Genomic DNA, 27,719 nt, shown 5'->3' with positions numbered 1-27,719 from the left:
CACAAAACAAACACAAAGCAGCCTTCCATGTTCTATTAGGACTGTACAATCTCCTGCTTCTATGCAGAAGCAGCCGAAAATGGGGACTATGCTTTGTGACACATTTTGAAGCTGTTTCTAGTTTGAAACAAACCCATTTCCTGTCTTTCGCTAAATCTTCTCCAACATTATTTTTATTACAGAGTCCCATGTTTCCTCCCAAAATACCTGCATTTTTGTTAAACATAATGTGGCAATAATCTTTCACTGTGGAGCTGGAAAATATGGTGGGGAAATTTTCCTGAAAAGCGGGAAAATGTTAAGATGGTTAATTATTTTCATTTTTTGAGGAAAAGGTTGGTTTTTGATCAAAAATAAACTTTCCATGGGAAAAATTGTGACTGTCTCTGATTGTGAAAGGGAAAGAGATGAGTGAAATCCCACAGCTCAGCAATAGCCTTTGTCCTACTTGGACAGAGAATACAGAACAATATCTTCAAACAACATCAGCCTGGCCAGTTAAACAGTAGCCTCCTTTACCTATGTATTAACTTAACCCATGGGGGTTGAAATAGAGTGATGCAAGATGAGATTCTACTGTGGGGATCAAAGTTTGCCCCATAGGTCTGTTGTATAGTAGACATATCACTTATTTTTGTGTGCAAACTAGACACTGGCAAAATGAAGTCAGATAAGCCACAAAGTATACACAGTTAGGAAATCAACAGAGCAGAAATTCAGACGATGGGTGGACGATTTTAGGATGGTAAGTAAGAGCATTGTAATATTATCAATTATTCACCAAAGCAGGGATCTATTTGTTAGTAAATTCAGAGATTAAGGCCAGAAGTGACCATTAGATCACCTAGTCTGACCTCCTGTATAGCACAGAGCAACGAATTTCACCGAATTCCCCCATATTTTCTCAATCACTTGTGTTTCACTAAAATGTCTTCCAGAAAGACATCCGTCTGGCTTTGATGACATCAAGAGATGGAGAATCCATCACCTCCCTTGGGCATTTGTTCAAATGGTTAATCATCAGTGCTGTTAAATATTGGAGCCTTGTTTCTAATTTGAATGTGTCTGGCTTTAACTTTCAGTCACAGGGTCTTATTCTGCCTTTCTCCACTAAGTTAAAGAGCCCTTAAATACCTGGATTTTCTCCTCATGAAAATACTTAGACACTGTAAACAAATCACTTCTCAGTCTTTTCAAAACCCAAACAGATGGAGTTCATTAAGTCTTACTGCATTCAGCCCAGATCTGGTGGTTGAGCTACAGTAGATTTTTGTTTGACCCAAAATGGACTTTTTCAATTTGCTGAGATTTTCAGATTCTGTTTGAACTGAAATGATTTTGTTTTTATTTTTCAGAGCTGCCGCTAAATGAAAAAAATCACTTATTTGCCCAGCTTTAGTTGGAAACCTTCTTCTCATCTCCAGCCTCAGTTGATTCCTGGCCAGTTTATCCCCATTTGCTCTTGTGCCAACATTGTCCTTTAGCTTCAATAGCTCTTCTCCCTTCCTGGGGTTAAACCCTCTGATGTGTTCATAGAGAGCAATTAAATCGCTGCTCAGCCTTCCTCTGGCCAGCCAACCAGGTCCAGCTTATTCAACCTCCTCTGGTAAGATGGGCTCTCCATTCCCCTGATCAGCCTAGGAGCCCTTCTCTGCATCTGGGCCAGTATGACTTCATCTCCCTTGGACATAGGTGACCAGAGCTGCGCACAGTTTTCCAGGTGAGGTCTTCCCAGTGCCTTGTCCAATGGCATTAATACTTTCCTGTCTCCACTGGAAATACGTCGCCTGATACACCCTAAAATCGCATTTGCCTTTTTCACGACCACATCAAATTGGTGGCTCAAGCCTTGTCTACATTACACTGTTTTGTCGACCAAACAGTGGAGGTGTACACACTGAAATGCTCCTCCCGCCAATCCAGCTTCCCTGCTATGCCGACATAATAAACCAACCTCTACGAGAGGCAGAGGGTTTATGTCGGTGCAGTTAGGGCGACACAGTGTCTGCTACTTACATCGGCTGTTGGCTGTCATTCTTGTCAATTTCATGGCTAAGTTGGGCAGCTAGAGCCCAGCTGCCCTCTTGCTTCTTTGGAGAGCTGGGCAGCTGGACCTTGCTCCTGGCTGGGAGCCAGGATGAGAAGGCCAGGCGGCTCAACCTCGCGAGAAGTCCTGGGCAGCTCCCTTCCCCCTCCCGTTCCCAGCTGGGAATGTTGACAAGGCTGTCTGGCTCCTGATGGGGAGCTGGGGGGGGGACAGACTGAGAAACTGGGGCAGCTGGTCCTCACTTCCTGGGGGTGAGAAACCCTAGGCAGCTTCCCTCACTCCTAGCAGGCAACAGGGAGCCAAGGGGGTGGGGGCAGCCTGGCTCCCAGCAGGGAGCTGCGAGATCGGGCTCTCAGCTCCCCACACTGCCCTTCTTAGGCTCGTGGAAGCGCTCATGGTGAGGACACGCACCACTGACCCAAGAAGGTTAGTGTGGACATCAGCTACTGCAGTAATTAATGCGGTAGCTATAAATCAACCTAACATAGCTCGACTTATCTTTGTAGTGTATATGTAGCCCTGTGATAGACTAACATACCCAGCCCTCTTAGTGTATTACAATTCCCCCTGGCCAGGGACTGAACCCAGACCTTTGGATCTAAAAGCAGGAGGTTGCTAAACCTTGAACTAAGAAAGTGATGCTGCTGGAAGCACCAGTGGACTCAAACCAGGACTTCCACTAAAGGGAGACAAAGCCACATTGTGGGTGAAGCTAGCATCAAGGAATTCAGTCCTGGTGCTAGAGTGGGTCAGAAAATAGATTTTCCGTCCTGTGGGAAATACCAACATTTCAAAGTTTGTTTCATTCTGAGTTAAAATTTCCAGTGGAATAAAGGTTCTGACAAATTCAGATTTGGAAACATCAAGTCATTTTGTTTGGACAATGTCAAACCATTATAATAATATCATGTAAAATATTAGAGAATATTAATCTATATAAACATATTGACATTCATATCTTAATGTAATATACAATCTAAACAAAATTCATTGACATGCTAAAGTCAAAAAGATTTGTTATACAAGAGCTAGGTATTTATTATTAATTATTATTATTATTATTATTACTATTATTGAAATAGAATGTTCTGATGATCCAAAATCAAAATTCTTTGGAATTTTCATTTCACGAGAAGTTTTAAAATTTCAGCTTTTCATTCCAATTCAAAATGACCAGTGCAGGAATGCTGTGCCCAGCTCCCATATTCACAGCTCAAGAAGGATGTTGATAAATTGGAGAGGGGTCACAGAAGAGCCATGAGAATGATTAAAGGATTAGAGAACCTGCCTTATAGTGATTGAGCTCCTGGAGCTCAATCTGTTTAGTTTAGCAAAGACAAGGTTGGAGGGGGAGGGGAAGCTGACTTGATCCCAGTATATAAGTATCTACCAATTCCAATCGCAGCAAGCTTTAGTGCCAGGGCATCCTTGGTGTATTTGCGAATGTAGAGCTGCCAATCAGTCAGCTTTGGAACAAGCCCAGATGAAATGTTTCACCATTATCGAAACGAGAGAAGTCCAGACAATTCAGTTAGACTTTTTCCAGTCAGGAATTTTTTCAAAATTGGCAGGCTCCTGCAAAATATTTAATGGATTCACAGATTCTAAAGCCAGAAGGGACCTGTAGGTGTTCAGCTCTTTCGCCTGGCCTCAGATCATTTGGACATATGCTGGGCCTTTAAGGCTGTGCTTTCTACTTCAACTCCAGTTATCCTCAAATCCCTAAGTCATATTCCTCCTGCGCCTGGTGGCAGGACCCTAGGGAGTCCAGTTCTCACGGATCTTTCAGAGTACAGTGGAAGGGATACCTCCTTAGGGACTATGCTCACTCCCCCAGCAGTCTCACCCGATCCTCAGGGGCTTCTAATCCCTTTCTGTCAGTTGTTGCTGACACAAGCAAGGCTGGGAACTAAGCTGTAGCTGCCCCTTGATTCCCTGGGCAGCAACTTCTTATCCCAACTTTTCCTGATGCAAGCAGGGAGGTAACAGAGTGTGATCATCTGGTCTGACTTCTTATCTAGCACAGATCACAGGGCATCCCTGCATTAGTTCCTGATTGAACAAGAGCAGATCTTTTAGAAAAAATCCAATCTTGATTTAAACACTGCCAGCGATGGAGAAGCCACCACAGCTCTTGAGAAGTCATTCCACTGGTTAATTCCCCTGTCTGTTACAAATGTACACATTATTTCCAGTCTGAATTTGTCCAACTTCAACTTCCAGCCATTGGATCTTGCTGGACTTTTCAACAAACCTGCAATTTCTGATGGAAAACTGCTCCATTTTCTGAATTGCACTAGTGATCCAGGGCCCCAATCCAAACCAGGTACATTGCACTAGGAGCTGTAGAAACACGTATGGTCCCTGCCCAGGAAGGGGGGGGACTATTTTGTTGCTGTGGGGTGGGTTTTTCAAAAGGGCCCAAGGAAATAAGGGCCTAACTTCCACTGACAGTCACTGGGAATTGGATGTGAAACTCCCTTAGGTCCCTTTGGAAATTGTACACTAAAGAACAGGGATCCCCATGGCGCAGCTAAGGAAAGGGAAGCACTGCGAGTGACTTAACAGCAAGTCGGCGTCTGAGCTAGGAATAGAACCCAGTGTCCTGGCTCCCAGCCTCCTCTGTTCTAACCACTCAACACCCCTCCTCTACCAGCGCTGCGAATAGAACCCAGGAGTCCTGACTCCCAGCATCCCTTGCTCTAACCACTAGACTCCATTCCCTTCCCAGAGCCAGAGATAGAAAACAGGAACCCTCACTCCTAGCCCTCCCCTACTGTAACCACCAGCCCTCACTCCCCTCCCAGAGCCGGGAATAGAACCCAGGAGTCCTGATTCCCAGCATACCCTGCTCTAACCACTAGACTCCACTCCCTCCCCATCAGGGCTGGAGTACCATGAGTTGCCAGCAGGGCAAGCTGGCCCATACACCAGCCCAGGCAGCAGCTCACACTGCTACATGGGTTGCCATATGCCAGTTTTTCCCGTGAGCTAATGAAGCGAAGGCGGAGCAGGCAGGAGGGGGAATCACGGAACAGCTGTTGTTGCAAGTCACCTGCAGTCCCAGGGAGCCCCAGGGAGATGGCCTCCTGCAGGCAGCAACGCTGCACAGCCAAACCGGTCCACTCAGCTGCACCAGTCTAATTAAAACACAGGCCATTAGCCCCCCACCTCTCTTTTGCTGAACAGAGCAATGCCACTGGTCCTTGTTATGCCTTTTTCCACTTGAGTAAAGAATCCTGAGTGCTGAGCTTTCCCAAGGATGAACTGCCGGTCTGTGCCCCACCCCGCGCTGCCCCACAAATCCCAAATGAGTCCAGCCCCCCCCATGTCTCGGAGATGAGATCATGGTGTCGCTGGGCGACAATGTTCTGACAGGACAGATTCACAGATTCTAATGCTGGAAGGGCCCACTGTGATCCTCCAGTCCTACCTTCTGCCTAACACGGGCCATAGGCCGGCCCTGAAACCATTCCTGGTTGAACCTGAGCAGATCTTCTTGAAAAACATCCAGCTTTGATTTTAAAATTGTCAGCCATGGAGATTCCACTGCAGCCCTTGGGAAGGTGTTCCCACGGTTACTTACCCTTGCTGTTAGAAATGTGCTTCTTAGTTCCCGTCTGAATTTGTCAGACTTCAGCTTCCAGACGTTGGATCTTCTCAGACCTTTGTCTGTTGCACTGAAGAGCCCTCAAACATTGCTCACCTCATCAATTCCCTGCCATCACAGGGGCCTCTCAACGGGCTAGTCTCCTGAGGACTGAAATGCTTCGGTTTAACTAAAGTCATTGGGCTTCTGTATGAGGCTCATGATCCTAGAGAGCCCCTCACAATAAAACCTGGCATTATAGGGCTCTGCCTCAGTTTCCCTTTCGTCAGCCTTTGGCCTATTCCTCCCATAGCAGTGATTTGCTACGGTAGATCTGACAGCCCTCCAGCCATGCTACTAACATATGTCCACTCCTTCCGGGGTACCCACATCCAGCTGGAACTGGTAGGCCCTCAGCTGGCTTCTCCCAGCTGGCATCTTCGAAGTGCCCTGGCCTGCCTCTATCTGGGCCAGTCACAAATGCTTTCTGCACTGCACAAAACTCATTGGACTCGCACTTTTCTCTTCAGAGTAGCAGGTCCCAAGATTGCCCCGGGGACCCCTCAGGAGAACTCAGACAAGCACTTCAGAAGCCTCTTCTCCCCCTCTCTGGCTTGAACCTCGTCCCCCCTCCTAGGCTTCTCTTCAGCGCCCATTCCTCTTCGGCAACACCAGCCCCAGAACTGCTTCCCTGAGATTTTCCAGCCACAGCTCAGCCCAGCGGCTTTCCTACTCAGCCAATCCCTAACTGCTAGCCTGGCCCTTTTTGAGTCCCACACCCAGCATAGGTGTAGCAGCACAGGCCTGACTGAACAGGGCCTCCTGGCCCTTGAAGGGTCAGGCTGCCCTTTTACTGCTCAGTCTAGGGGTAACTCGGTGAAATTTAGTAGCCTGTGCTATACAGGTGGTCAGACTGGACAATCTAATGCTCCCTTGTTGCTCTGAACTCTTGGGCACTATGAAACTCCTAGCCAGATTGGAAGGTAGGCATTGCCAGTCTGGATTAGACCTGGAGTCCCTCTAGTCCCATATCCCATCTCTGTCAGTGACTGACAAGAAATCTGGAAGTAGATGGGGCTAATCTGACCCCACATTAGCTCTCACGCTGGTTTCTAATGGTTAGAAATCAGCTCAAGCTCTGAAGATGGAAGTCTGATCTGCCAGACAGCTTTTGCATTAGCCTCAACTATTCCAACTCTGGATATTCTTGTTCTCCATAGAAATGGCCAATTCTACTAAATTTTTGGCCTTACAACTTCCTGTGGAAGGGAGTTCCACAGTCTGTGGGTGAAACATATAGCTGTGGATTGGTGTTAAACCTGCCACTTTTTAACATCATGGAATTTCCCCTTGTCCCTTTATCCCTATGTGACAAGACAGGGAGAACAGAAGCTGCTGCTTAGAGCTGGGCAAAAAATTTTGCACTAAATATTTTTCAGTGATAAATGCAGATTTGGTGACTCTGAATTAATTTGCAACTTTGCATCGACTTTGCCAATTTTTTTATTTCAACAACAAAAAAATCCTCAAAATTTTTTTTTAAAAATCAAAACCTTCTGTCTCCATATTTTAAATGTTTTGATTTTTCAGGTTGATGTGACGTTTTGTTTCAAGATTTCCTTCAATTTTTTTTTTAAATCAGAAACAGGTTTTAAATGACTCAAACTGAAATGAAATGTTTCATTCAAGCTACACGATTTTTTTTCCTCAAATTTTCAATGTGCTGAAAATGTTCCTTTTTGTTCCAAACTGGAATAGGCTTTTCCCTGAAATTTTGAAATTGCCAGTGAACCAAAAGATCCATTTTTGGCCCAACTTTATTGCCAATTTCCCTCTTCTAGTCATTCTTTTGTTTTCTTTTTTTCTTTGGGATAAACAATGGTTCTCTTTTCAATCTCTCTTCATAAAGTCTTTCTAGGGCTTTGATTGACCTTCTTCGTACCCTCTCTAGTTCCGCAAAATCCTTTATGAGATGGCCAGTAGTTTGTACAGTATCCATTTAGGCCACACCCACTGATTTCTATAAGAGCATAATAACATTCTTGGTAATATTCGCCATCAGGTTCCTTCTGCATCCTAACCACTTGTTGGCTTTTTTGATCTCAGCTTTGAATGGAGTTGCTTAAAAAATTTTAACTTTTTTTTACTTGTCCTTAAATTGCTTCCAAAGCAACTTGATTATTTCACTGCATAGCACAAGATAAACCAGAACTAGACAATGTGAGGATTGAGTCACTTTCTGCTAGAAAAACCACTTATCGCCATTCTCATATAAACATAGGGTAATATTTTCAAAAGCACTTAAGTCATTTAGGAGCCCATGTACCACTGTGACCATCTAGTCTGACCTCCTACATACCACACGCCAGAGAATCTCCCCCCCAGTCATTCCTGCCTCTAGCCCAGATCTGGTGGTTGGTCAATATATGGGTTTCTCTTTGCCCAGATATTGCCCACTCTTGCAACAGCTGATGTTATTTTATACCACAAGCACACATCGCATAGTAAGACTGCAGGATTATTATTAATTAACATTTTATATTGCAGCAATGCTTAGAATACAACCAGGTCAGGGTCCAATTTGTGCTGGGCACAAACATAGGGTGAATGACAATCTCTGTCTCAAAGAGCTAACAGTCCATACAGACAAAGCGTGGGAGGGGAAACTGAGGCAGACAGCGAGGTAGGGACATGCCCAAGATCACAGGCAGACCTGGGACAGAACATAGGTGTCCTGATTTCCAATTTAGTATCCTGTCCACCAAATTCAGAACACACTGTAGCTACAGGCTTATGTTAGTTACAATTTGTACCGCCCACACTGCTCTGAAGATGCTGCAAAGAAATGCCCATCTACTGACATATAAGACAAGAATTAATGGATGGATGAGATTCAATGAGTGAGTCAACATGGAGGGTGGAAATGTGGCTACCAAAATGACAGCATGTACACAATTCCTAGCCCAGCCATAGTACTGATCACAGTAACCAGAACTATCTGAAAAACTGATTTTTCCTTTCATGGATATTTTGAAATTCCTGAATTTTGTTTTGAATCTAAACAAATGTTAAAATAACAATAATTTTCCAGAAAATTGCTATTTCCCAGAAGTTTCAAATGGGAAAAACCAGCATTGAAAACCTTGATATTTTTTATAAAAACTAAATTATTTGATGTTTTGACATGTGGGACCTCATGGGAACTGTTGTTTTGGTGCTTCATGATCCCCTTCAATACAGGATGGTATCCTTGGCCATACTACATTTACCATGATATCTTCTTGCTGGTGCTTCATGGGAGTTGTCGTTTGGATGCCTCATGGTCCCATTCTCCTCTATGAGTCAGGCTCATTGGTCAAACTACACCTCCTACAGTGTACCATGATCTCCCTCTTGGAGTGATGAGGTGGTGCCTCATGTGAGCCCCTAGCCTTGGTGTCTTATAAGAGATGTAGTCTGATTGGGGAGCCCAGCCCACAGAGTAGAAAGGGGCGTAAGGCATTCAAACTACAACTCCCAGAGGCACTGCAGTAGCATTTTCAAATTCAAATATTTTAATTTTGGGGCACTGAGGGATTTGACAAACAGTTGAAATTTTGCTTGGTCAAAATGCCAAATTTTCCATCAAAAACAGTTTGATAGAAAATATTTGACTGGCCTGAGTTTTTCACATTAGGATTTTGTCACATGGTGAAACTCAGCACCGTTTTTCCTAGCGTGGATGCAACTTTAGAGGGACGAAGAACATTGAAAACTAATTGAGCAGAACAGCAGCTGCGTGGAGCTAAGCAAAGGAACGCAAATAAAAGGCAGGTAAACAGAACTTTGAGCCAAATGCTGGCTTGCTATACCATTATCAGTTCAAAGGCTCCCTTTCGCTCACTAGCAGCTGGCTGGAAATGCATTGACATTTCCCATAATGGACGTTATGGGGAAACAGACTGGAGGGGAATTGGGTATGGAGTGTTAAGCTCCGCATGCCAGCAAGAAGCAAAATTCAATTCCACCACAAGGGAAAATCATTCAGAGCAATGCATGGTGCACTAAATTGAGCATTGCTGTGATTTAGGAGACCTGGGTCTACTCCTGGCTCTGTCAATGGTCTTGGGCAAGTCCCTTCCCTGCTCTCTGTGCTTCTGTTTCCCCTCACATTCTTTGTCTAGTTAGATTATGAGCTTTCTACTCTCTCTCACTGCTTGTCTTTGCAACACCTGACAAAATGATCTCAGCTGGTTGATTGCCTGCTCCGTCTCTTCTTTCCATGCTGCAGTTGAGTCCAGTCCATGCCCGAAATTGTACCACGACCAACCTCTATTTAGATGCATGCGGATGGAAATTGTTCCCAATGATGGCTCTCTGCTTCTCCAGCCACACGTCACTCAAGTTTGCAATCAGTAGGAGTTAAATCAGTTTGGCAGCAGCAAAGACAGGTCCCAATTCCATTTTAACTAACAGCTGATCTGTGCAAAAAGCAGCACCAAAAGAGATTAATAGATTTTCAAGCCAGAAAGGACCATTATGATCATCTGCTCTGACTTCCTGGATGACCCAGGCCATAGAGCCTCACCCAGCAATTCCTGCATCAAGCCCATAACTTCTGTTTGAGCTACAGCATATCTTCTAGAAAGACATCCATCCTTGGTTTATAGACTCCAAAGGATGGAGAACCTACCATATCCCTGGGTCAGCTGTTCCCATGGTTAAACCCCCTCCCTGTTAAGAATTTGCACTTTATTTCCAGTCTAAATTTGTCCAGCATCACCATCCAACTACTGGATCTCGATCTGCCTTTTTCTGTTGCATTAAACAGCCTTGCTCTCCAAAATCTTCTTCGCTTGCAGATGCTTATAGACCAGGATTGAGTCACCTCTTAATCGTCTCTTGGATAAATTAACTAGATTGAGCTCCTTAAGTCTTTCACTATAAGGCCAGACTTTGGATCATTCTTGTAGTTCTTTTCTGAACCCTCTCCTATGGTTCAAACTGCAGACACCAGAAACAGACATATCTTTCCCATAAAGGTCTCACCACTGTTATATTGGAAAACATGCCTGATAGTGACAAACTCCAGGAGCTCAATCTATTCATCTTAACACAGAGAAGGTTAAGGGGTGATTTGATCCCAGCACAGTACCTACATGGTGAACAGAAATTTGATAATAGGCTCTTCAATCTAGCAGCCAAGGGTCCAACAAGATCCAAGGGCGGGAAGCTGAAGCTAGATAAATTCAGACTGGAACTAAGTACAAATTTTAGCAGTGAGGGAAATTAACCATGGGAACAATTTATTGGGGTTGTGGTGAGATCTCCATCTTTGGAAATTTTTAATTCAAGACTGGATGTTTTTCTAAGAGAGATGTTCTAGTTCAACCAGGAATTAGTTAAGGCAGTCCTGTGGCCTGTTATACAAGAAGTCAGACTGCAATGGAAACACAGAGTTACAAATTGATCAGTCAATCACACACCTCATTTGGAACCAGAAGTACGCAATCAGGCAGCAGCAGAGACAAAAAAAATAAAATAAAGTACAGTATTGTGATAAACGTAAATTACTAAAAAATAAAGAGAAAGTTTAAAAAAATGATTTGACAAGGTAAGGAAACTGTTTCTTTTAAGATGGTTAAAAGCAGCATTTTTTTTCTGCCTAGCTATATTAAGCTGTATTAAGTCAATGTTCAGTTGTAAACTTTTGAAAGAACAACATAACGTTTTGTTCAGCGTTACGAACAACCTCCTTTCCCGAGGTGTTCATAACGCTGATGTTCTACTGTACTTGGTCACAGAAGTCCCATCTGGTCTTGGACTCCATAAATCTATACACAGAAGTGATGCTGCCTTCCTATTCCTACTTAATATTCCTTTGCTGGTCCACTCCTGGTTCGCATTACATCTTTAAGCTTGGTCTACACCTAAAGCCTAGGCTGATCTGCTTCCATCACTCAGGAGTGTGAATGTGATCCCATCTGGCCTTAAACACCATGAATTCTTCTGTTGATCTAGCTACTGCCTTTCAGGAAGGTGCTTTTGCTACAGCAAGAACCGCTTCCATTGCAGTAGTAAGTACTCTACACCACAGTGTTGGATTCGGGGCCTCCACTGTGCCAAGCATTGCGCAGATCCGCAGTGAGAGACAGTGCCTGCATTGAGAGGCTCAAAGTCTAAATAGAGAAAGGTGTGTTGTATCTCTTTGCTCTTTAGATAACAGCAATACGAAGAAATCTGGAGCAGAGCTGGATCCCAAATAACACAGATTACTAATCACACACACGTCAGGTCTAACCCTGGGCACATTACTACTCTGGTTCTGTTCTGGCAGCTTTTAAACAACGTAACACAGCGAGCACTGCTAGAAGGTTCACAAGCTATTCCTATACACCACAGAGGAGGACGGGAAACTGAGGTGCAGAGAAAGGAAGTGATTTGGTCACACAACAGGTGAGGAAACATAATCTAAGCGTCCAGACTCCCCACCCCCTCCTCAAGCCAGGAATAGAAGCCAGGCATCCTGATTCCTAGGCCAATACCCTATCCAGGGGATACAGTGCCCATTATCCAAAACACCTGATGAAGCAGGTATGAATCCCCACTCTAGGGAGGAGGGAATTGGGCAGAGAGAGGGGAAGGGATTTCTCCACTGTCACACAACAGGTTGGGGCAGATCCAGGAACAGAACTGAGGACTCCTGACTCCCAGCCCGTCTGCTTTATCCCACCAGACCCTACTCCCCTTCCAGGGCTGGGAATAGGATCTGGAAGCCTTGAATCTTCCTTCCTCTAACCCCTAGCTCATGCTCCACCTTCCTAAAACAGGGCTAGAACCCAGGCCCCTTGAGTGGTACCCTAGCATCCTGACCACCGACTCATACTGCGCCTGCTCCCTGGAGTCTCCTTGTCGCGTGTCCCCGAGATAACTGCCCAACTAGCCAAGACGCAGGGAGTCTGGCCATAGACCAGGAAGGGTACCTACTGCGAGAGTCTCTCTGTAGAGGAAGCGAAGTCAAGGCAACGCCTGCCCTCGCTGGACGTCCCCGATCTCCCGTGTCTTTATACACAAGCCACAGTGCTGTGCTAGCCCGCTATGTGATGCCTGGCTGGCGAGCTGGAAAATCCGTCTGCACTTTGACAGCGATTGCTTAACAAGTAAACACACTCATGTGCGAGGGTGGGCAGGAATCAGAGCACAGAAGGTCCAGTTCTTCACCCCCTCATGAGCCTGCCTGGAGGCCTAATGCCTCAGGGATGGGCATTCTCAGGGGGAGGGAGAGGCGAGGGATGCACTTAGGGAGAGGTGGGCTAATGGGTAGGGCATTGGCCTGGCCTGGGAACCAGGATTCCTGGTTTCTATCCCCAGTTCTGAGAGTGACTGGGGTCAAGTGGTTGGAACAAGGGGCTGGGAGTCAGGATGCCTGGGGTCTAGTCCCAGTTATAAGAAAAGAGATGGTTCAAAGGGCAGGGGGCTAGGCAGGGCACCAGGACGTCTGGGTTCTATTCTAAGCTCCGGGAGGGTTGATGGAATTTAGTGGGTTCGAATAGTGGTTGGCTACTTTGTGGGTAAGACCTCAGCCTAAGACTCAGGACACCTTGGTTCTGCCACAGACTCTCTGTGGGACCTTGGGCATGTCACTTCATCTAGCATGTGCCTCAATTTCTACCTTCTATCCCACCGCATAATCCATTTGTTCTCTTTTCTGTTTAGTCTATAACCTCTCCAGGACAGAAGCTGACTCTCATCAAGTGTCTGTGCAGTACCCGGCGTGATGGCAGCCCCAATTTCAGTTGGAGTCTGTGCAACACCTGATACAGTGAGGCCCTGATCTCAGCTGGGGTCTTAGATACTACTGTAATAGAATTAGTAATCAAGAGACTGCCTGTCGTCGTGTGTCTGTATATTTCTTAGCACCATGGAGCCCTAATCCTGACAATAACCTCATTGGACCTAATTCATCTCCTATTGCTCTGAGCCAGCTGGCAACATCCTGGTAAGATCAACATACCAGGAACATTTCCCTGCAAAATTAGATAGTGATATGCACACAGCGAGCTGAATAATCCAGCCGTCATGAAATGGAAATATTCAGCTCTTCCCTCTCATACCATTTGTATCCACTGGTGTCTGAAAGGTGCTACTCATTCAGAGGGGAGATTCCTACGGGAGTGGGACACATGGAAAGAACTGAGAGCCAGAAGGAATGAGTGACTCGTGTTGAATGCCAAGGAGCAATACTAATGTCACATGGTTAAGACTCACATGTGGGACATGGCTGCGTGAAGCCTTCCTGCAGAAATCTCAATCCCCACGTTGTGCAGCTGCTGTTTTCCAACATACGTATTTACAACAGGAATAAATAAAGCTTCACTGTACGGTAAGGAAAGACGGGGGAACAGAAAACACTTAGAGTGCTCAGTCTTGGTCTACACACAAACTGAAACCTAACCCAAAAAAATGACATCTTAAAATGAGCAAGGGACAGTTTGGGAGTAGACAGATAGGGACTACATAACAGTGAGGTCAAGTGGATAGGGGATGGAGCCAGGACTCCTGGATTCTATCCCCAGCTCTGGGAAGGGGGTGGTGTCTAGTGGTTAGAGCAGGAAGGGCTGGGTTCTATTGATTAGAGCCTGGGAGTAAGAGTCAGTACTTGTGGGTTCTGTTCCCAACTCTGGGAGGGGAGTGGGGACTAGTGGGTTGGAGTAGACAGATGGGGGTCAGGACTCCTGGATTATATTCCTGTTGCATTCAGCAATTACTCAGTGCTTCAGGAGCTTTCAAGAAAACTGCTTTATTCTGCCTCTGGTTTCAGTTGGCTGTGCATAACAAGAGCTGCACAGTGCCTACCCAGACTCTGTCTGGGAGGCACAGCCCTTAATACCACAATTCCCAGCGTTGGGAGGGAGTAGGGTCTAGTAGTTAGAGCAGGGTGGGCTAGGAGTCAGGGCTCCTGGGTGCCATTCCTGACTCTGCTACCGACCTAATGTGTGACCCTGGGCAAGTCCCTTCTCCACTCTGTGCCTCAGTTCCCCTCCCACCCTTTGTCTCTTTTGATTGTAATCTGTTCGAGGCAGGGAATGTATGTATGTGTCTGTGCAGCACCTGTTACAATGGGGGCCCTGATCTTGGCTGGGCCTCTGAAGTGGTCAGCATTATAAAAAAACTTGCCCATTTAAGGTGTATCAAGTTGGGCATCAAATATTTTTATCATTTGCATTACAGTAGCAGCGTCTGAGACTGGCACCCCTGTCAGACCAGATGCAGTGCCAACTCCAAGCAACATCAGATCCCACCCTGGGCTGGGAGCTGTGTGGATTCTGACGAAGATCAGGGCCCCAGCAGGCTTTGTGCTGCACATACCCCAACTCAAGATTAGGGGCTCAGATGTGCACAGCAGAGACATTCAGTGAGATATAGTCTCTGCCTCGAAGAGTCTAGCAGACTAACAGACAAGATAGATGAAGGAAGGATTATGATGGGGGAAACTGAGGCACAGCAATGGGAGGGAATGTGTCCAAGGTCAGCAGCAGAGCTGGGAATAGAATCCTGACTCTCAATCCAAGGCCCCTGTTCCAACCCCCTTGGCCAGCAGAACTGAAAATGGTCTTGCTCTGCCCTCAGCTCTGGCCCTCCTTAGTGGCACAAGTAATGCACTGGGTCTTTTTCCCACCTTAGCCCTTTTACTGGTGTCAATACCTTTCCGCCGGGCCGTGAAATCCATTTTGAGCGTACAACACACCACTGACACGCAGCCGGCAGCATGAAAACACTGCCCCTTCTCCTCCCTGTGGAGCTGTGCTAGACAAGACTTGTGACCTACTTTCTCTGCAAGAACACCCGCACTGAGCGATCAAAGAGAGACAAGGCAGTGTCGGGAGAAGATCGCTTGAAACAGAGTCAAGTCGACAAACTGAGACAGCCTCAGCTTGTTAATTGCTCCCTGATCTGATCAGAAGTGGAATTATAATTAAACAGCAAGTGTAATATCCGAGGACTTGTCTTCACACAAAAAAAAACAACCCACCAACCTGAAAATAGCGTGTACTTACCATGTAGCAGCTAATATCCAGTGAAATCCAGTGTGGACAAGGTAGTTTCTAGTTTTCACACAGTGTGACTTGGTCCCAATCTGGAAGGATTCACATGGGGAACAGAAATTTGATAATGGGTTCTTCAATCTAGCAGACAAAGATCCAACAAGATCAAGTGGCTGGAAGCTGAAGCTAGACAAATTCAAACTGGAAATGAGGTGCCAATTTGTAACAATGAGAGGAATAAACAACTGGAACAACTTTCCAATGGTTGTGGTGGATTCTCGAGGCGTGTCTACACTAGAAAATTAAGTCGACTACAGTTAAGTCAACATACAGCTACTGCAGTAATTTCATCAATTTGTAATGTCCATACTATGCTCTTTCTGTCAATGGAGCACATCCCCACCAGGAGGGCTCACACCAATTTAACCTTACAGAGTTAGGTTGATGTAAATTGCCTTACATCGACCTAACCCTGTAGTGTAGACCAGGCCTTTGACACTGGCAATTTTTAAATCAAGGTGGGATACTTTTCTACAATATCTGCTCTAGCTCAAACAGGAATTAATTCAGGGAAGTCCTATGGCCTGTGTTATACAGGATGTCACAAGAGATGATCACAATGGCTCCTGCTGGCTTTATAATCTATTAATCTATGGTAGCAAGCCAAGATTAATCCTAGCCTTCCCCAAATGGTTACCAGAACCTGCTATCATGTGTGAAAGCTACAAACTGCCTTGGATTGGCCCAGAATTTTAATGACCACATCTTAGCAAACATGATAAGAAAACTGCTTTGTTTTTAGTGTGAATGCAGCCAATGGAGCCGATCAAAAGCCTTTCTGGAGGAAAAATGTTCTGACAGAAAGGGGGTTTTGGTCAAAATGGAAATTTCTGTAGAAAATGTCCATCATCTATGACATTATTTGGGTTCTTGGCAAAATAAATAAATAAATAAATAAAATCAGTTTTCAGGAACTTAAATATCAATTTTTTTTTTAGTTTTCCACTAAAAAGTTTCAGTTTTCCAATAATCAAAAATTTCATTTTTCATTTTTTCCTCAATAACCCTAATATATTGCTGTTCAGTTTCCCAATAGCTGAAATGTTTGAGTTCTTGGATTTCCAACATCTGAAATATTTTGTTTTTCAATTTTTTAGGAAGAGCTCTAATGTGTGTGTGTGGGAGGCGGGGGACAAATTATCCCACATCTGCTATTGTAGGGTTCATACACCTTCCAGAAAAGCATGTGAGATGCTAACACAAATGGGCCAGTCCTCTGATATTGATGCTAACCTTCCAGATCCGTTCATCTTTTCACATCTGTGCTCTGAGTGTATTAAGAAATAAGGCTGCTAAAGTTTGTTCTTTGTTTGGTTGTTTTTTTGACCTTGCTAATATTTACCCATTCGTTTAGGTTTTGTTTCTCCAGCAAACAGCACAGAGCAGGAAATATCACCCTGATTACGCAGCTGCTGAGATGCACCCCTTTGCAGTAATTTGGCTCCACTGAACGCTTGTGTGTACCAAATTTTTACGCAGTCATGTGGCTATTGGTTATATTACAGTAGCACCTATAGGCCCCAACCAAGAAGATCAGGACCCCTGACCCACAGACCCTGACCGAGATCAGGTCTCTCATGTGCCAGGCACTGCACAGATCCTGACCGAGACTGGGGCTCTCATTGGGCCAGGTGCTGCCCAGACCCCAACTGAGATCATGGCCCTCATTCTGCCCACTGAATTAGATATCACTTCTCCAGAAAGGAGTGATGATTGGGGAATTTCAAGCTGTCTGCTGGCACATACTCCTGTGGAGTAATCTGGCTGAACTGAAAGTTTGCATTTAGTGAGGTTTTTACAGTGCCATGGCAAGTAGTTATATTATGGTAGTGCCTAGAGGAAAGCTGCATATTTGGGGAAAGTTTCAGCCAAATTGGTTCAGCCCTTTCTGAGAATAAGGTCAGGGAATATGTTGTTTTGCCAATACTAAAAAAAAAAAAAAAATCCTGGCCCATCTTTTCTTTCAGAAGGTCTAGTGTCCCCATGTTTTGGAGCAGGGACTTGAAATTTGGCCAGGGGCTGGCCTGGGGCTCGGAGGTGTCTTTTGCTGTCCCAGGGAAAATCTGCCCAAATTTGGCCAAGTGATAAGCCTTTGGAAAATCTCATTGTGTATAATTTTCTCATGTCCCTTCTTATTTCTATCCTCTCTAGCGATCCCAATCTCTTCAATGTCTCTTCACAGAAGAGTTTTTCTAAGCCCTTGATCAATAGAGAAAGCATTCTCTTGTTTGCTAAAAGCAAATATGTGAAACCTGCCTGCATTATCTGCTCCTAGGAGATAACGTGGAGTTGGTTCTTCTAAAGGTTCAGGGACTCTGCAGCATGAAGGTAACAGCAACAAGCAACAGTGGCTTTGAGATGCTAAAAATGCCAGGAAGATGGCGACTCTTGTTACTGCTCGTTAGCTACTGAAACCTCTTGGAAGATTCCAAACAATTCTATAGCTCAGGTGTGGTTTTGGGGTAATGGACTAGGAGCCATGATTCATGGGTTCTGGTCCCAGCTCCAGGAAGGGAGTGGAGTCTAGTGGTTAGAGTGTGGGGGGAAGAGGGGAGCCAGGAGTCAGGATTCCTGTGTTCTATCCCCAGCTCAAGTGGGAAGGGTAAGCTAGTGGTTAGAACAAGGGAGGGACTGGGAGTCAGAGCTCCAGGATGTTCTTGGCTCAAGGAGTGGGATCTGGTGGTTAGAGTGCAGGGGGAGAACTGGGAGTGAGAACAGTCAATTTCTATTCCCAGCTCCGTCACTGACCTGCAGTGTGACCTTCCACAGACAGTGACCTCTGGAGGCAGGGACAGTCTCTCACTGTGGGTCTGTGGTTCAGCAGCTGGCAGAATGGGGGCTCCGATCTCCATTGGGACTCTAGCTGTGAGCATAATACTTTAATAGGCAAGGGCTTGTGGACTCCTCTGCTCTAGCTCCAGTTCACAGTGACACAACAGTTCTCTGTAGGGATTATTATTCCCCAGGAGAAAGCGCCAGAGGAGTGGGCTCAGCTCAGGCTCTCTGCAGACTCAGCCGGGCAGCACTCAGAGCAGCTCGCTCCCCCCCCCAGCCCCTCAGAGCGATCAGCTCAGGTTCTTTACAGACTCAGGGAGGCATCACTGTGCTAGTGACACTTGGGGCAACTCTCCCAACTTGGCAAGCAATCAGCTGTGGCTCTCTGCAGCCTCAGGCAAGTGACTTATACCTACGTCACATTCTGCAGCTTTTCTCCCCCACCACAAAAGCTAAAAACTGTCAATATTTTAATACATGGAAGCTGAGATTCCACTTCTTCTTAGCATATGCGCAGTGTGCCTCCGGTGGCACGTGACCAGGATTCAGCACCAAATTTGGTCACTTGATTGGATCATTAACTTCCCTGGCTTAGAACGGGTACTGACAGGGAGGGCGACATGAACGCTGATCCATGCCCCTCGAGATTCCGCTGCAATCATGTGACTCCAGGAGCCAGGGCCTAAGTCAGAAGCTCATCGGGCCTTTGCATCAATTCCGACCTGCCCACCAGATCTGGCTGCAAAGTGAGTCAGGAGAATAGCTCTGCAGCATCAGGCCATACACCTTTATAAAACCCTGGCATGAAGAGCTTTGCAAATACACTCTCTTTCCCTACAGCATGACCCTGTCAGTTGGTGAGTTCAACACAGGGGTAACTGGGTGCAATGTAATAGCTTGTATTGTGATAGACAGGAGGTCAGATTAAGATAATCTGACTAACAGCTTTAAACTTTATGAATCTATGACAGCCACCTGCAATCTCCCCTCTGTGACCCACGTGCAGTTTTAGCTGCACAATCTCCCTGCCTGCTCCCCAAACATAAATTAGCCAGAGTGCAAGCAGATGCTCCAATTACCAATGCAAATTGCTAACCATTCCGAGTTGAAATTTACAACGCCTCTGAAGACATCAGTAACCCAGGCAATAAAACCCAGGCTTTATTGTATTTTAATAATTCTTGTGCTCCCAAAAAATCACCCTCTGTTAAAAGGTTGCAGCTCAGATTCATGACTGACCGGCTATGTAATACCATACTGGGGGAGCCAGCTGGGCTTAATGGTGTAATAAGCGTGCATCTGATGCTGCTAAAACGGCATACAATCGAGGCTGGCACAGGCTGCTAAATTAAGGCAGATTTTTTTCAAAACTGATGTGATTTTTCACTGTGAAACTGAGCCTAACGGTGATCAGGAAAAGGGGGAGGTTATTCTTCCAAAAATTTCAGACAGTGGAGCGTGTGCAGGTAGCCTGACAGGCCAACATTGGGCTTTGTGGGACAGCTCTGGGGGGGCTCATTGTAGCAGTACTGTCATATGAACAAGAGGATGCAGCCACATGAACGTTTTATTGATCTAATGCCTGTCTCGATTGGATGCCAGGGATTACTAGACTGGATCAGAGCTGGGGTCTGTCTGGCTCAGGATCCTGGTTCAGACAGCTGCTGGCACCAGTCGTCTCAGAGGAAGGTGCAGCTGAGGGATAATCTGCCCCCACAGCAGGTCTCAGCCTGGTCTACGAGACCAAGCTTGTGAAAGCCTTGCACTCAATTCAATGGGATTTCTCGGTCTGTTGGTCCTTCTGTCTGTAACATGACAGCCTTTAAATGCCACATCCCCAAGCAATTCCAAAACATCAGGGAACGTTCCAGGCCTCAGTAGCCAGAACACTATGGACTTGGGGGAAAACTGGAAGGAGGAAAATGGAGGACACATGAAGCCCCTGCCAGCTCTTTAGCACAGCCACAGCTTCAAGTACCTCTGCAATGGTCCATTGATCAAACCACTGGTTGGTGGCACCACACGCACCCTCAGGCATAACACCACCCCATCCAAGCAGTGTTGATCCTTCCAACAGAGAGCAACCTGGTGACCCCCTGAGTGACCAATCACCTAGCAAGCAAGACGAGTAAGAGGAGAGAACGGACGTGTGCACAGCCTCCGGCACAGTGGGGAGAAAGGTGGTCCCTGGAGGAATGGGGCAGACAGAACCCCAGGCAAGGGGGAGAGATTGGGGAACTTTGCTGTGGGAAGAGAGGGCCACACAGAGCCCCTGGCATGGAGGGGCAAGGAATGATGGGGGGAAAGAGAGTAATGAGGGTTCACACAGAGCCCCTTCCATGGGGTGAGAATAGGGGAGCCTGGTTTGCAGAAATGGGGGGCACACAGAGCCCCTGTCATGGGGGGAAGGTAGCAATGTGGAGGACAGAGCTGCTGGCAGGAGCGAGGCTGGAGAAGTTGCAGGGAGTCCCTGAAACAGAGGGGGATATGAGGGTGGCACCCAGCAGGGATGCCAGGAGCCCCTGCTGGTGACAACTGCGCTCGACCAACACAAGCTACGAGGTGTGCGACTCGCTTGTACTTAGAGGGCGACTTATGCCCTGACACAGGAGGTTTAAAATCCCTTCCAGAACGTACTTTATCTTCAGCTATCCCACTCCGGCTATTCTCGCTCTCCATATCATTGTCCAATCTCTTTTTTGATCTTGCAAAGACCTTGACCTAATGACTTCCTATGCAAGGAATTCCACAGGCTTATTACACACTGCAGGGGGAAAATATTTCCTTCCCTCCATCTTTGCAGTTGTTGCGTCTAAATTTCACCAACTGCACCCTTGGCTCTTGTGTTATAAGACCAGGAGAACAGACACTCCCATTCTCCTTTCTCTAGCCCTGCCATTACAGCATAGATTGCTAACACGTCCCTTCTCCTTCGTCTCCTTTATAAGGGAAACAATCCCCGTCTCTGCAATCTCTCTGGATGAGTATACTTGTCTGTGTGGTGTAAACGGGTAACGTGCACTAAGGAAATACCAAGATGTCACATCATTGATTTCCCCTGCAGCAGAAAGTTGATCTGCAAGGTCTTGATGTCTGTTACAATTTGGCAATGGGGTGACAATATTTCTGTACCGCACCAGCCTGCCTGAGGCCTTTATGCACCAATATGATATAAAGCTTATTTAATAACACTGCTTGTGGACAGGGGCTGCTCTGAGGCAGACAGTGCAAACATTACAGCACTGAGCTAAGGAAGCAGTAATGCCTAGTGGACAAGACACTGGGCTGGGACTCTTGGTCTGTAAATACCTACATGAGGCACAGAAATTTGATTCTGGGCTCTTCAGTCTAGCAGATAATGGTCTAACAAAAGCCAACAGCTAGAACTGAAGCTGAAGACATTCAGACTGGAACTAAGGCACACATTTTTAACAGTGGGAGCAATAAACCATTGGAACAACTTCCCAAGGGCAGTGGTGAACTCTCCAACACTGGCAATGGTTAAATCAAGAAGGGATGTTTTTCTAAAAGATCTTCTCTAGTTCATCCAGGAATTAATTCAGAGCAGGCTGCTGGCCCGTTATACAGGAGGTGACACTAGATGAACACAGTGTCCCTTTTGCCCTTAGAATCTATGAGACCTGGGTTCTATTCCTGGCTCTTCCCACACACCTGCTGGGTGACTTTAGAACAGTAATTTTCCTTTTCTGTGCTTCAGTTTCCCCACCTATGAAATGGGGATAATGATACCGGCTTTCTTTGTGTGCTTTGAGAACAAAGGGTGAATAGCGCTAAAGAAGAGCTAGAGATTATTAGTGCACAAGAATCAGAATGAAAGACTTGTGAGAAACAACCATGAAGCACACTAGTGTGTCCACGGAGAGAACTGCATCTGAGTTTCATGTCGGTTTCAGGCCTGGTTAGTAACACAGGTGGAAGCAATATTGCTGACTCTTGCGCTTTTTTTATAAGCCTCAAGATATCTGGTATCTTTCTTAAATCCCCTGCTCCCAGAGTCATGGGTTTACAGGCAAACCTCAGTTTCAACTGAAAATAATAAAGTCTTTAGCCCTCACCCCCACAGAGAAAGTCAGGAAAACATGAGCCTTTCTAGTCTCATGATTTTTCGAGGCCAGAATCCTGAGTTTTTTCAACGCCTGGGGCTGGCAAAACCACAGGGGGATTTATTTTTTAAGCATTGATTTTTAAGCAGAAAGCATTCCTCGGGAACAAGACATCTGGAAGATTTTTTCAGCCTCCATCACAAAAGCTCATCATTTCAACCTCTCACATTTCTGAACATGCTTTGCAGTGCTTTCAGTGTGCCTGCACACAGTGCCATCTGGAGCCCTTAGTAGGTGTCTCAGGCATTGTCATCTACCTTTATGACAGTCTGACTGATGCCACACGTGGGATCAGTATGCGAAGAATGAGCCAGAGATAGCGATGTCTCCCTGGCGCTGATCCTCAACAGCGAGAAGAGGCATAAAGGTTAGACCACACAGAGTGGATGGTCAGGGAAATCCTTAGCAAGGCAAATAGAGCTAGGAGAAAATTTTCAGCCGAAACTTTTCTTCCACTGAAAAATGCAGATTTGGAAACACTGGAATATTTTGCAAATTTGTGTTGGTTTCCCCAATTTGTTTCCGTCCAAAAAAAAAATCCTTTAAAAAATTCCCAAGTTTTTGGTTCAACAATTTCAAAAGGAAACGTTTCTATTTTCCAGTTCAAAATGCCTTTTTGGTTCAAAATTTCTTTTATTTTACGTAAACGTAAAATGTTTTAAAATGCTCAAAATCAAGTAAAATGTTTCATTGCAGGTTAAACAAAATGGTTTGCCTGACCCAAAATTAAGTTTTTCCCCACTTTTCAATTTGCTGAAAATTTTTAAAAATTCCATTTTTGTGTTGACCCGAAAAAATGTTTTCCTGAATTGCCATAGAGCCAAGAATCCACTGTTCACCCAGCTGTAAATGCAAGGGAAGCAACCAGTGTCTGAATTCTAAACTGTTTCTTCCTTGTAATAATAATAGCTAGCTCTCAAAGCACTTTACAAAGGCAGTCAGTATCATTATCCCCATTTTACAGATGGGGAAACTGAGGCACAAAGAGGTGACATGACCTGCCCAAGACCAGTGGTTGAGCCAGGAATAGAACCCAGTAGTCGGGAATCCCAGGCCAGTGCTCTGCCTCCTAGGAAAGTTGTTCCCAAACTTTATTAATTCATGTACCACCTCTTTAAAAAATTGATGTTTGAAATACCACACACAAAATTTCACCTTTTAGGCCTTACAAGACTTTAATTAAAGTGTTTATGACCTCACAGCAAAATAAGTTTTGAATTTAGCTGCTGGAGGTCTGCCTGGGGGAAGTTAGAAGAGAAGAGAGTTTGGCTAGGGGTGTCTAGGCCAGGAGGTTAGAGGGCATGATTTTTAGAGCTGGTTGGGAATTTTTCAAACATCCACTATAATCACTATGTATTATTAGGACTCAGGTCACATCCAGGAGCCCCAGGCACAGATGAGGGCCCTATTGTGTTAGGCACTGTACAAACATTGAATGAAGATTCTCACGGCATCCTATGACTCAGGCAGGGTTTTTAGAAAACTGCCAGCTCTCGTGAGAGTTGGCAACACTGCAAAGATGAACAAACACTAGGTCAGAACTCAATGCAGGAAAGGCTGGGCAAGTTTCTTTGCCGTGTGTTATACCGGAGGGCAGACAGATGATCACAGAGGACTTGGGCACATTGTGAATGTTGTATCAAGTATTAATGCCATGGGACAAGGCACTGGACTGAGACTTAATCTGGAATAGTGTGTGCCTTTCTGGTCACCCACGTACAGGAAAGGTGAATCCAAACAGCAGAGAAGGGCTCCTAGGCTGATCAGGAGAATGGAAAGCGGATCTTACCAGAGGAAACTGAAAGAGCTGGGCTGATATGAAGAGGTTGGCTGTGATGCAAGGGAATTTGACCCAATGATCCAGAAGATTTCTTCCTGTGTTCCTATGTTACTCCATGTCTACACGAGAATGCGGCTATAACTGTTTTTTCCAGCAGAAACCGGCCTCTGTCCCTGCATCCACTGTCTATTGCTGATTCATCTCCTGTCGTACCATGGAATCACTAAGCCTCTTTAGAAGCAACTTAAGGACAAGCGAAGGAAAGAATGAAACTTTTAGAAGCAGCTTAGCTCTGCTCAGGGCACAGCTGCAGTCAAAAAAAGCCAGTGAGAAATTAGGATGCAGAAGGAACAGGAAGGAGAAGAATACAGAGAATGCAGGCTAGTCCTCCGCTATCGCCGGCAGTCCCATCAGAGAATGCCAGTCAGAAACGTATCCAGCCCCATCTTCAGACTAGCTGGGGTGTTTGCCCCCCATTGCTCCTATGGAGAGGCTGATTCAAAACTTCCTTCTCAGGTCCAGCCTCAATTGATTCCTGGCCAGTTTGTCCCCATTTGTTCACATACCAACATTGTCCTTTAGCTTCAATAGCTCTTCTCCCTCCCTAGGATTCCCCTCCCCCCAATGTATTTAGGGAAAGCAATCGGATCCCCTCTCAGCCTTCACCTGGCCAAGCTAACCAAGCCCAGCCTTTCAGTCTCTGTGCGCAAGATCAGCTCTCCGTTCCCCTGAGCAGCTATGACACTTTCTGGGTTACCCAAGGGGTGTACAGAGTGAATCGCTATAGCCTGGTCACAGCACGAGGGAGCCTTGTCTGTTCCCACTGGGGGGCACACACCCAAAACTACCAGCTGCTGGCAACACAAACACCCCACTCCAGCTCCACAAGCCCCACTCTTCCCTCTGCAGGCTAGCAATTTGCACACCCCAAACCTTAGGTGAGTCTTTGGGACAGAGCAAAGCTAAGCTGTGGCTAACTCTATGGAGGTAAGTTCCAGAGGGGTAGCCGTGTTTGCTGGATACAGACTAAAACAACGAGAGTCCTGTAGCACCTTAAAGACTAACAAATTTCTGCAGGCGTAAGCTTTCGTGAGCGGCAACCCATAAAGACATCTGACCAAGCTTATGCCCGCAGAAATTTGTTAGTCTTTAAGGTGCTACAGGACTCTCGTTGTTTTTGCTCTATGGAGGTAAATATCCCCAAAGTTCCAGGGCACAAGTCCCTCCAACCTGTCTGTACACCCCACTGCAGTACACTCAAGTGCACAGTCTCTCCACTCCTGCACCCCCACGATGCACACAGATTCACTGCCTCTAGGGAAGCAATGCCCCCCTGTTAGAATCATAGAAGACTAGGGTTGGAAGGGACCTCAGGAGGTGATCTAGTCCAACCCCCGGCTCAAATCAGGACCCATCCCAACTAGCTTCACCTCAGTTCAACGCTGTCCGTATCTCTCAGTACTTAGGGGTGTCTATGGTCAGACCAAATAGACGTTTATTTGACAAATCTCAAGCCTGAAGGAAAGATCCAAACTGAAGCAAGTATCAGGATTGGAAACATAGTTACACAGATAAAAGAAAAATAAAACACACAATCTGGAGTCAGTACTTATTAACAAGTCCCATTCTCAACCAACAGTCAGTCCATCTATTCGAGAGAGCTGGGATCCCTTTCTCATGAGACATGCTGGCAGGGTGTCATCTCAGTAATGGATACCATCTTGTACCTTTCCTTCTCCTATTACATAGTTCCGGGCTTTTGTCTCTTTTCATAACCGGGGCATTTGGGCAACTTTAGTTTGCTCAGCCGGCCTCCTATTCAAGATTTTTTATTGTGCTTTTTAAAGGCCCAGGCCTGCACTTTGTCTGGACTGTGAACACTTGGGCCTTGTCTACACTAGTACGTATGCCGACAAAACTATTGTCGCTCTGGGGTGTGAAAAAACACCCCTCTGAGTGACGTAAATTTTGCTGACATAAGCGCTTGTGGACAGCGTTATGTCAGTGGAAGAGCTCTCTCCCGTCGATATAACATGGCTACACAAGCACTCTTACAGTGGCACAGCTGTACCAATAAAGCTGTGCTGCTGTCAGTTTTAAGTGTAGAGTAGGCCTTAGATGTCCACTTTTCTCACTCTAGACTGACTTAGGTCTGAGAACCACCCCACTCCAGGTGATCAGTTTCCCCTCCAGCAGCTTCAGAACACAACGTTCTACATGTTACACAACTCAAAGTATTTTCTGTACATACACCCCGCAGTAACCATGACAACCAGCGAATTCTTGGCTTTCGGCAGAGACCACACACAGCCCCATTCGGTGAAATATCACGAAGATGGCAATCACAGGGGAAACACGCCCATCTGGGCATATCTAGACAAGTCCTTGGGTTTGACTTGTAACTATATCCCTGATCTGTTGCCAACATGGGCTACCTGGGTCACATCAGCCTAGAGCCCCCTTGGCACCTGGGCCAATCTGGATTTATTAGTCAAAAGGAAATGTTTCAGTCATTCCCTGTTGATAATTTCTACGCCATTGACAGTCCTGTGAAACATTTTGGTTTTGTTGAATCAGTATTTTCCAACAGAAAAATGTTCAGTCGGGAAATTTTCAACCCACTCTCGCATTAGCTAACCTCAAGTGAGCAATCAGTTAACTCAAGGGACATATAATTCTTTACTTCCTGTCCTAACCTAGCCCCTGGTGCTGATGTACAGCTCGCCACATTCTGTGGCAGGTGAAGCCATCCATGATGTGGAGGATATGACAACATTTGCAGAACTTCTGATGAAAGACACCAAAGTGTTAATACTCAATCAAGTGCCTGAGATGTATTTTATTCTAACCACCGCTCCTGTCATGCTGCTTTGGCTGGAAGAGCTATAGAATGAAATGAGACACGATCTAATCAGCCATTCTGTTAGGGTAGGCGAGAGCAATTTGTACAGACAGTTCTCTGCATCATACACATGCAGCCGCCTTCCCCCGCTCTGCCTGGGAAATAAAGTTGACATCAAATACTGTGCTGATCACCGTTGGACCAAGGCTCTTTGGGGAAAGAGCGGTCTTTTTTTTCTGGGTTTATACAGCACCTAACACACTAGGGTGCTAATACATGACTGTGGCTCCTAAGCACTACTGCAAGCTATCGCATTAACAGATAAGAGACATACAACCACACTTCTGACAGGGACCTAGCTCTGCATCTGAGCTGGTCCTTGGAACTATATTCCCACCCTCCCATTCTAGCAAAAAAAGTTAATTAAAAGAATTCCCCCACACCCTAAATTCCATCCAATATTTTCATTGATTTTTT

At 45.7% G+C, this 27,719-nt stretch overlaps 1 protein-coding gene across 2 annotated transcripts in view; it reads right to left on the bottom strand.

Annotated features, from left to right (window-relative positions):
- The window catches only part of PC (pyruvate carboxylase), a 217,575-nt gene that overhangs the window by 133,204 nt on the left and 56,652 nt on the right, over nt 1-27,719 (bottom strand). Inside the window, exon 1 of one of the 2 annotated variants that reach the window (XM_067544071.1) lies at nt 12,603-12,716. The exons of the other annotated variant lie outside the window; for it this stretch is intronic. The gene's annotated coding sequence lies outside the window, so the exon portion shown is untranslated. Of the gene's footprint in view, nt 1-12,602; nt 12,717-27,719 lie in introns of those variants that run through there. 2 annotated transcript variants of the gene reach the window in all.

This window comes from Emydura macquarii, unplaced genomic scaffold, assembly GCF_026122565.2.
Source record: "Emydura macquarii macquarii isolate MOO-44397 ecotype Brisbane River unplaced genomic scaffold, CSIRO-AGI_Emac_v2 contig_968, whole genome shotgun sequence".
In the NCBI taxonomy this organism is placed as follows: Eukaryota; Metazoa; Chordata; order Testudines; family Chelidae; genus Emydura; species Emydura macquarii.
Note: the sequence above shows the minus strand (reverse complement) of the source record. Positions and strands in the feature narration are given on the sequence as shown.